The sequence below is a fragment of the Triticum dicoccoides genome, chromosome 2B, assembly GCF_002162155.2.
Source record: "Triticum dicoccoides isolate Atlit2015 ecotype Zavitan chromosome 2B, WEW_v2.0, whole genome shotgun sequence".
Lineage (NCBI taxonomy): Eukaryota > Viridiplantae > Streptophyta > Magnoliopsida > Poales > Poaceae > Triticum > Triticum dicoccoides.
This window is the reverse complement of record NC_041383.1, coordinates 243,862,865-243,872,134: the sequence shown is the minus strand read 5'-3', so window position 1 is coordinate 243,872,134 and position 9,270 is coordinate 243,862,865.

The window sequence follows — 9,270 nt, the reverse complement described above, 5'->3', positions numbered from 1 at the left end:
TAGTACAAAACTCTTTTTAGGTTTCTTTGTGAACTTATAATGTTTACTGTACATGAATTTGGTTGTTCTTTTTACATGAACTTTTACATTGCCTTGTCACGTTCTGCGTGTCCTACTCATAGGAGCACTTGAAAAAATAAGTTCTTTTAATTTATAATTTAAATTTAGTTCATAGGAGCACTTGACAATCAGTTAGTTTGTTTTACTTATATTCCATGAAATTCTAATAGAATTGATTCGATAGTGACATGAGCTCCTTCTCCACTACTCTAGAAATGTGCAATATGGTCTATCATTAGTTCAGATTCAAAAACTACCATAACTTCAGAGGAAGAAAATTTCAATGAGGAAAAAACCAATGTGGATCGCGAAGAAACCTGGGAAAACTAAAGGGTTATTTTATTTCTTGTCTCATTTATAATACGCTTTGGCATTTGGTCGATGATATTTATTGCATCCTTCATCACTGATCTTGAGGAGGAGATTCATTTGTGCATTTCTCTATTCATTGTGTAAATCTGTTGATTTTTAATGTTTTAGGGATTTCGGGAGAGTGGAGACCTGGAAGAGCACTTTCAGGCGTTATTGGCCATGACAATAAATTACCAAGAAGAGCACTTTCAATAGTCCAGGAAGACAACAACAACAACAACAACAACGAGAAAAATGCAACGATGCATCATGCTGACATTGACGAAAAGCTATGACTTTGTGCTCCTATTTGTTATTATGTCAATGAGAAACCAATATTTCTTTTCTTTGGGTTTCCTGTTTTAATTGGTGAGGGATAAACAAATTTTCCTATTCAAGTGGAAGCTCCCAGTATATGATGGATGTGGGAGTTATTTTTACATTCACTGTTTGGTGCTTCTCTTTATGTAATGTTTTATGTTTTCAAGTGCTCGATGAAAATTTATGTTCCTAGTAGTTCATGTATTATTGCATGAGGAGTTCATGTGTTACTGGCCATTAAGTAAACCTATTAATCACTCTCTCAAGTGTGATGATAAAAATGCGCAGTAAATTGATGAAAAAAATATCATCTAGTTCAAAACACGCCGAGACACGCGACAGCCACCCCAGTTTGGGCGTAGTAAGTACCTCAGTACAAGTTAAAAACGGTGATCCATTCGTAAAAAGAAATGGCAGAAATTCAAATTGTAAATTTCAAGCAAAACCCCATGAAAATCCTGCTTAGTAAGTACGTCAGTACAAGTCGTAAAATGAGAGAAGTGCACAACAACGTTGTCAAAAAAATGTTGAGTTCAAAAAAAAGAAACAAAACAAACACATTTTATTTTTGAATAAAATATCATTCAGTTTGATGAAAGAAACCATGCAAGTACAGGGGCAACGATACAGTAAACCGTTGAAAACTTACGAGAAAAATACTACCCAAAAAACAGAGCAAAGTCTAGTTAGTGAAAACACACTTATTACAAACCCATGCAAGCATCAGTACAAGTACCCTTTTTCGGAACCATTCAAAATTACTCTAGAAAAAATAGCTCAGTGCAAACATACACATATATCAGTACGACTACTCTGTTTTCAGACGAGAAACCAGCAGGATCCGTCATGTCGTATTCAAAATTACTCTTAAACGGTTGCGAAGTAGAGAAAACATTCAACATGACTAAGTTTCACGTTTTCGATAGCTATCCAACGGTATATTATTTGCCATATTTCGACAAACTTTAAAAAAAATCATGTTCAAAATCAAATTTGACCGTATTCGAATTCATTTTTAAACCGTTAGGAATTAGAAAAACATTTCTATACGAAAAAGTTGCGCATTTTCCATAGCTTTCCAATGCCGTGTCATTTGCATCAATCCGACAAACCGTTTGAAAAAAAATGCGAAAATACTTTTCACCCAGAATTTCATCATTTTTCAAATTACTTTAAAACTGTATATAATTTGAAAAAACAGTAGATATATGGAAGATGCGGATTTTGACCAGATTTCCAACACCATCTTATTTGCTCAATTCTGTCAAACCATTTGAAAATTGAGTCCAAAATACGATTCGCATTTTCGGTGTTGAAAAAAACGGTTTTTTCAAAACTGCCCTTAAACCATGACGATTTTGCAAAAAAATCTTATATATTTGTAATGTAGATGTCAAGAGCTTTCCAACGATATATTACATGCCCCATTCCGACGAAAAGACGATCTGTTCGACGAGATGAAGATCATCAGTACAACCGCCTGAAACCATCAGTTCAACTAGGGTAACAGAATAATATTCTATTACGCGTAACAGAATAACTCACACACACACACACACACACACACACACACACACACACATATATATATATATATATATATATATATATATATATCACATTACTATATTATGCATGTGTAGGAAGATCATGGTAGTATGTTACTGCTATTGAGTTTCAGCTTAGTATGGCCTTATTGTAGACCGTGGTAGTGTATTCTTGCTATCACTATAAAAAGTACACTTCCATGATGATACGTGTTTGTCACAGTAGGTCGCGTTTTTTGTGATGCATGTACATCCATGATGATTTTATGACAGAATCAAGATAGTCATACGTGTGCTGTCGTAGAAGTGTTCCATGACATTACCAAAATTATCATCACGGAAGAGTCCACTTCCATGACGATAAATCGCGCGTCACAGAAGTGCTTTTGTCAAGGGTGACCGACACATGGCATCCACCGTAACGGAACGCCGTTAAGCTATCGGGTCGGGTTTTGGATCCGATAACCCGTTAACAACACTGACCAATGGGAAATTTCCACGTGTAAAATTCTTATTGGCCGGACGAAACACGTGTCAGCTCGTCAGTGGGTCAGATAGGCGCCTATGATATGTCGACACGTGCCACGGCCCACCACTGTCCCATTTAGCTTACAAAGACGGCCCGTTTGACTTGGTCAAAAGTTAACGGGCTGGCCCATGAAAAGCCTGTTAACGGTCTCTTTGCAAATAGCCCATTTTACGACCCGTTAACTCATGACCCGTTAGGCCCTAAAGGAAATCGGCCCAACAACGTCATGTGGGCCGCCGAATATAACACCAGCCCATTTCACTTTCGGCCCATGTATGGCCCAGGACGTCTTTCGGCCCATATGAGGCCTTCGTATCTTTCGGCCCTTTACAGGCCCACGGTGACTCTAGCCCATAATGAACAGTAATTTTCTTTGTACCCGTTAACGGCCCGTGATTTATATGGGCTGTTTCCAGCCCGTGTTTGCTTTCGGCCTATTGATGGCCCATACGTTCTTGGGCTCCTTTTCGGCCCTCGATTACTTCCGGCCCATTACTGGCATGTTCCCCTAATGGGCCAAATTCAGCCCATGGCAAGAGTCGGCCCGTTACTGGCATGTTCCCCAAATGGGCCAAATTCGGCCGATGGCAAGAGTCGGCTTGTTATTGGCCTGTTACCCTAATGGGCCAAATTCGGCCCATGGCAAGAGTTGGCCCGTTTCTCGCCTGTTAACCCATTGCGTCGTTTCCATACCATCCTATATTCTGGCCCATTAACGACCTGTTATGCCTGTGACAGAATTAAGCCTTTGCAGTCCTGCGGCCTGTTAGCGGCCCGTTACCGTGCTGGGCCGATACCAATTATGCCCGATTACGGCCCATGTAGACCCATTTATCCGACGGCCCGAGGCCCACCGATTACAGGCCCATTTATCGACGGCACGAGGCCTACCGATTACAGGCCCATTTATCGACGGCCCGTAGGAGACCCATGGATCCTACGACCCGTATATGGCCCAGGGTAGTTGCGTCCACTAGCAAACCAGGGAAAAAGAAGACTAGAAAATAAATAAGACCGAAACTAACGCTAGGCTATTAAGGCGATTGCACAGATTACATCCACTCGGCATCAAAGATCTCCACCAGTGCAAATATAGGGAACACCCTACATTATACAAAAATGGCTTGCTGTTTTCTTCAGCCGGTGGCTGCACGTTAAGAATAAATTTTGTATCACACCAAAACAAATTACAACTATATAACAAAAGGAAGGTTGGCATAAAACTTAACAGTCTAGCAGATAAATGCACCACCAGAAGTTCAGAAGCTCAGTTAATTTGACCTGACTGTTACGTTTTCATGTTGTATTGTCCGATGGAGCACCATAACCCTCGCCTTCATTTCCCCTAGGCTCCTAAACAACATAGAAAATGTCTGGTAGTCTGGTTTCGAAACCATGCATATCTTGACGACATTGAGCAATGTTTCTCCTTGTTTCACAAAGGGCCTCTACTAGGGAATGGACTTGTGTCTGGAGCGCAGATACAACATTGCTTTGAGCTTGCATATCTTGATCAGGAGGCAGTTTGGACGATATTGCCTTAACAACCAACCCAGTATTACGTAGGAACGTGCTTTTGGCACTGTTAGTGAAAAGGTACTGACCCACTGCAGCAAGAGCTGACATTGCGATTATAGTTGCCTCGCCACCTTCAGAAGGTGGCGGTTCCACCATTTTCTCCATAGATCGCTGAAAAGTTGAGGTTTTACATTAGTAGTACCAGAATAGAAGATATTAAGGAGGCAGCCAAACCAAACAAAATAGATTTGGTCTATATACAGAACTTATTCTGGTGAACCCATGTAAAATATTAGCTGTATTTTATTGCAAAGTACATAATAAAACCAGGTTCCAAACATATGACCATGTACCATCGCTAATATATTGTCTATTTCTTCACATTGTATTGAGGGCTAAGGATAAAGAGACGAAGTTTATAATACGGTAAGCCTATACTGGTGTAGTCATGCCCTTCTTCTTGCTGGTGTGACAGTCCTTGAAGATTTCCACAACATTTGGTTTAGGTACTTTTTGGTCCTTGTGGGCTTTCCTCTGCATTTTCGAACAAGTCAATATAGATCTAATAATATGGTACAACGAAAAGAGTGAAACAGCAGCTAATTACAAGAACCTCGCAGTGTGTAATATAGCTACGAGATCCTGTCGTCTGTTGGAATTTCACTTTCGTACGATTGGCCTTGTTCTTTGAACAGTTCACCTACAAGAAGATAGATTTGTGTGGCACATGCGTAAATAGGACTTCAACATGTGATCTGACCACATATATATAATGTACCTTATACTTCTGATCAGACCAGTGTTTAACAAGGCCCCTCCAGTCTTCATCCGATATATTTTCCACTGGAGATGTTTGGGAAAGTTCACTGTTAGCCTTGCCTTCAAAGTGAGTTTTCCTCAAGTTATACCGATACTGTCGCAGAGCAGACTTGAAAACATGGGTGCAAGCTTGTGTGGTTGCATCATCTTGGCTATCCAACTTGAACCTCATCTGTTGAAAATTATGGGAGTCTCATTATCAGCAACCTAGAAAGTATGGGACAGAGCAAGACGATATTACTAGTTTCCATACATAACCATACTTACAAATAAATGGTTGAGGAACGTGTTGAACTGGGTTTCGTCTTTGTCATTCCTGTACCGAATCCATGTGGGAGGATACGTACATGACACCTAACGGCAACCGCTGCCTCTGATACTAACTTGGCTGACTCTGTAGCATCACGTGGCCTTTTTAAACCTGCCTCAAAACGGATCTCCATTCTTCCTCCTCTAGATTTAGTTAACCTATCAAGTATTATCCCTGATGTTTGTTTCCTCTTGCGCCTAGGTGCTAGTCCAACAACAAACATAGGAAGTGTTAGTGTACATCAAACTGTGAGACTACATATAAAGAAGCATGCAACTGTAACTTGACTCCAGCAACTACCTTCTTGCTGTTGAAGCTCACAAGGTTCATCTGATATTGCCAACTCGTCTTGTGTCAAGAGTGCTTGGGAAGTAGTGTCAGGTGGCAAGGGAGCTTGGGAACGTGCTGCTAGCGCAGTTGATGCACGAGTAAGTCGTGCAGCTGGTAGTACTGTGGTAGGTGTTGCAAGAACTAGGGTTGTCTCTGCTTGTTTGGTGGCAGATATTTGTTTCTATTTAGCTTTTTTGCAGCTCGTGTAGCATGGGATGCCGTGTTTGTAGAATTTTCCACTGGACTTTGACCTTCTATTGCACCATCAGTACCAGCAGAATCTGCAGGATTCATCCGTTTCTCATTCCCTACCATTCTGTGTTTCTTCCTCTTTCTCTATGCCATGTTAAGTCAAGCCGACAAGAAAAACGAATTAGTTCTTCAGAACAAATTGATGCGTGATGCAGACGAACTGAACTTTGATGTTAGACAACCAAATGATAGGAGGATGTAATATGTATGAAAAATAGGATGGAAGAGATCACCAGAACTATGATGTGTAAACTAAGAAGAAGACATTTCACCAAATTAGAAGAAATGCAATGGAAGGTAGACACCATATTAAAGATGCTACAAATATCGCTCTGCCAAGTTAACAGTGTCTCATCATAAATGGCGTTTAAACAAATGTGAAGCAGTACAAGAAATAAATCATATGCAAGATGCAAACAACATCACACTACCATGTTAGAGGTCTCTCATCATTAGTGCCATTGCATATTCACAGCATTGCATATTCACAGCTTATGATGTGTAAACTAAGGAGAAAAGCATTTCAACAAATTAGAAACAATGAAAGCTAGACACCATATGAAAGATGCAACGAATATCACTCTGCCAAGTTAAAACTGTCTCGTCATAAGTGCCATTTCAACAAATTAGTAGTACAAGCTAGAAAAGAATGTGAGATGTAACCTATATCACACTCCGAAGTCAAACTTGTCTTATGATAAGTGATTGTTGCAGGTTACACAACAATACTAATTTGATGTAAGAACATGGTGTGATAGACAGATATTGTATGTTCTAGAAACAGGAACACGTGTCTTATTCAAGTATAATGTGTAAAGTAAGCAGATGGAATTCAACAAAATTAGAAGCAATACAAGCTAGACATCACACATAACATGCAACCACATATAACAGTGCCAAGTTAGAGGGAGCACCAGTGATGTTGCACTAGGGGAGACATGCTCATCATAAACACAACTTTGTTGAGTGTCTATGCATGTGCTTTCTTGGAAATCATCTTGGGGGTGTGGAGGAGTAGAAACTATAGAGGCCCTCCGTTCGGAAGGAGCACCTTTATCCGCTGCCTTGCTAACTTCCTTCCACTTTATTGATTTTGAATTGTCAAGTAAAACCGACAAGAAAAATCAATAAAATTCTCTCTTCAGAACTCATTCATGCATGATACTGACAATCACTACTTTGATGTAAGGCAAACACATGATACCAGGATGGAATATGTACGAAAAACAGGACGGCATGGCATGTTCACAACTATTTGTGTAAACTAAGCAGAAACCATTCCAGCAAATAAGAAGCAATGCAAGCTAGACACCACATGAAAGATGCAACCAATATGACTCTGCCGAGTTAAAAGCGTCCATCATAAATGGAATTTCAACAAATTAGAAGCAGCGCATGCTATAAATCATATGAAAGATGCAACTAATATCGCACTGCATATACTAAAGGTGTCTCATCATATTGATTGATGCGAGATACAAAAAAACAATAGTTTTATGTAAGGACATGCTTAATAGACAGATGTACTATGTACCAAATACAGGAAGGCATGTCACATTAACAGGTATAATGTACTCCCTCCGTCCCATAATGTAAGATGTTTTTTGGCACTAATTTAGTGCCAAAAAATGTCATACATTATGGGACAGAGGGAGTATAAGCTAAGCAGACTAGCACATGCAGTTTAACCAGATTGGAAGAATTACAATCTAGACACCATATGCAACATGCAACCACATATCACGCTGCCAAGTTAGAGCAAGCACCTGCGATGCTAGTGTAGGGGAAATGATGTAATCAACTACAGAGCTACGTTCACTATCTTCATCTAGCATTTCTGTTTCTTGAGAATCATGTCGGGAGGCTGACGCTGCATTCTTTAAATGAGGAGTAGTCCCCTTGCTTGCCTGCCTCGTCATAAGTGATTGATGAGGGATACACAAGAACATTAGTTTGATGTAAGAACATGGTTAATACAAAGATGTACTAGTATGTACCAAAAATAGAATGGCATGTCATATTCAAAGGTATAGTGTGTAAGCTAAGCAGATGCAATTTAACCAAAATGGAAGCAATACAAGCTAGACATCCGACTAGAGTGGTGAACATGATCATCTAGGACCTGAGAGCCTGGTGGGAGGCGGGCTGCTTCGCCACCATCGCGGCTTTTTAGTTGGCTTCCAGGTGATGCCTGTCTTTGCTGGGCTTGTCACTGGCTCGGCCAGTGCCCTGACTAGCTATTTGTCTTCTGGTGCTCACGGGATGGTGGTTCATGTAAAAAATATCTTTCCTTATCTTATTAAAGACCGACTTCGGCCTTTCGAATACAAGTTAGACACCATATGAAACATGCAACCAAATATGACACCACGAAGTAAAAGCAAGCACCTGGGATGGTGGTTCATTGCGAGCAAGGTCATCAACTCCAGAGCAACGTTTACCGTCTCCATCTGCCGACACTGCACCCTTTATAGCGCTGTAACGTGTCGTGCCTAGCCGCGTAGAAAGCTGGCATGACTTGTCTCTTTTCTTTTTTGCTTCTCTCGAGGCAGACTCTGAAATACCCTTGCATAAAAACACAATAGTGAGAGTATGGGTGAAGTGTGTGCAGAACTAGTGCACTGTAAGAGTAGCAGATAGCAGGTGGCTGAAAAATAATTGACAGGAGACATATGATAGCTCTACAACATTGCATGTCAAACAAAATTAGATTCTACTCCGTATGATTTTGTAATATATGAGCACAGGAAATGCAGGTACTCCTCTAGCACACCACCACATGTGGTCATATCTAAGATAACAGTCGACTAAAAATAAATAGGCCAGTTGATTTTTTTAATGAACCGTCCGATCTATAAGGAACGGGCAGATGGCCTTCTTCTACCTCCCGCCAGTTACTGTTAACGATCTTTTTCGAATCGCCAGCGACCACCGGCCCAGACCCCTGCCTCCGCCGCCCCCCTCCCATCGACCTCACACCACCGTCGTGCTTGGCAGCGCCCCCAGGCCATCCCTTTAATCCTGGCCGACCTCCAGATCGGGCGCCAGTAGCTCTAGGCCGCACACGCCCCTAAGATAAACACCAAGGCGCTGCTTCCCCAGCGTAATAGTCGTACTAGCGCCTGTTACGCCGGGGAATGCTTCCGTTAATTGGGAATCAACTGGCCAGAAATTGAAATTCAGGGGGGCGACGGACCTCTAGCTAAGGTGAAATAGTATATGAGGAGAAACCT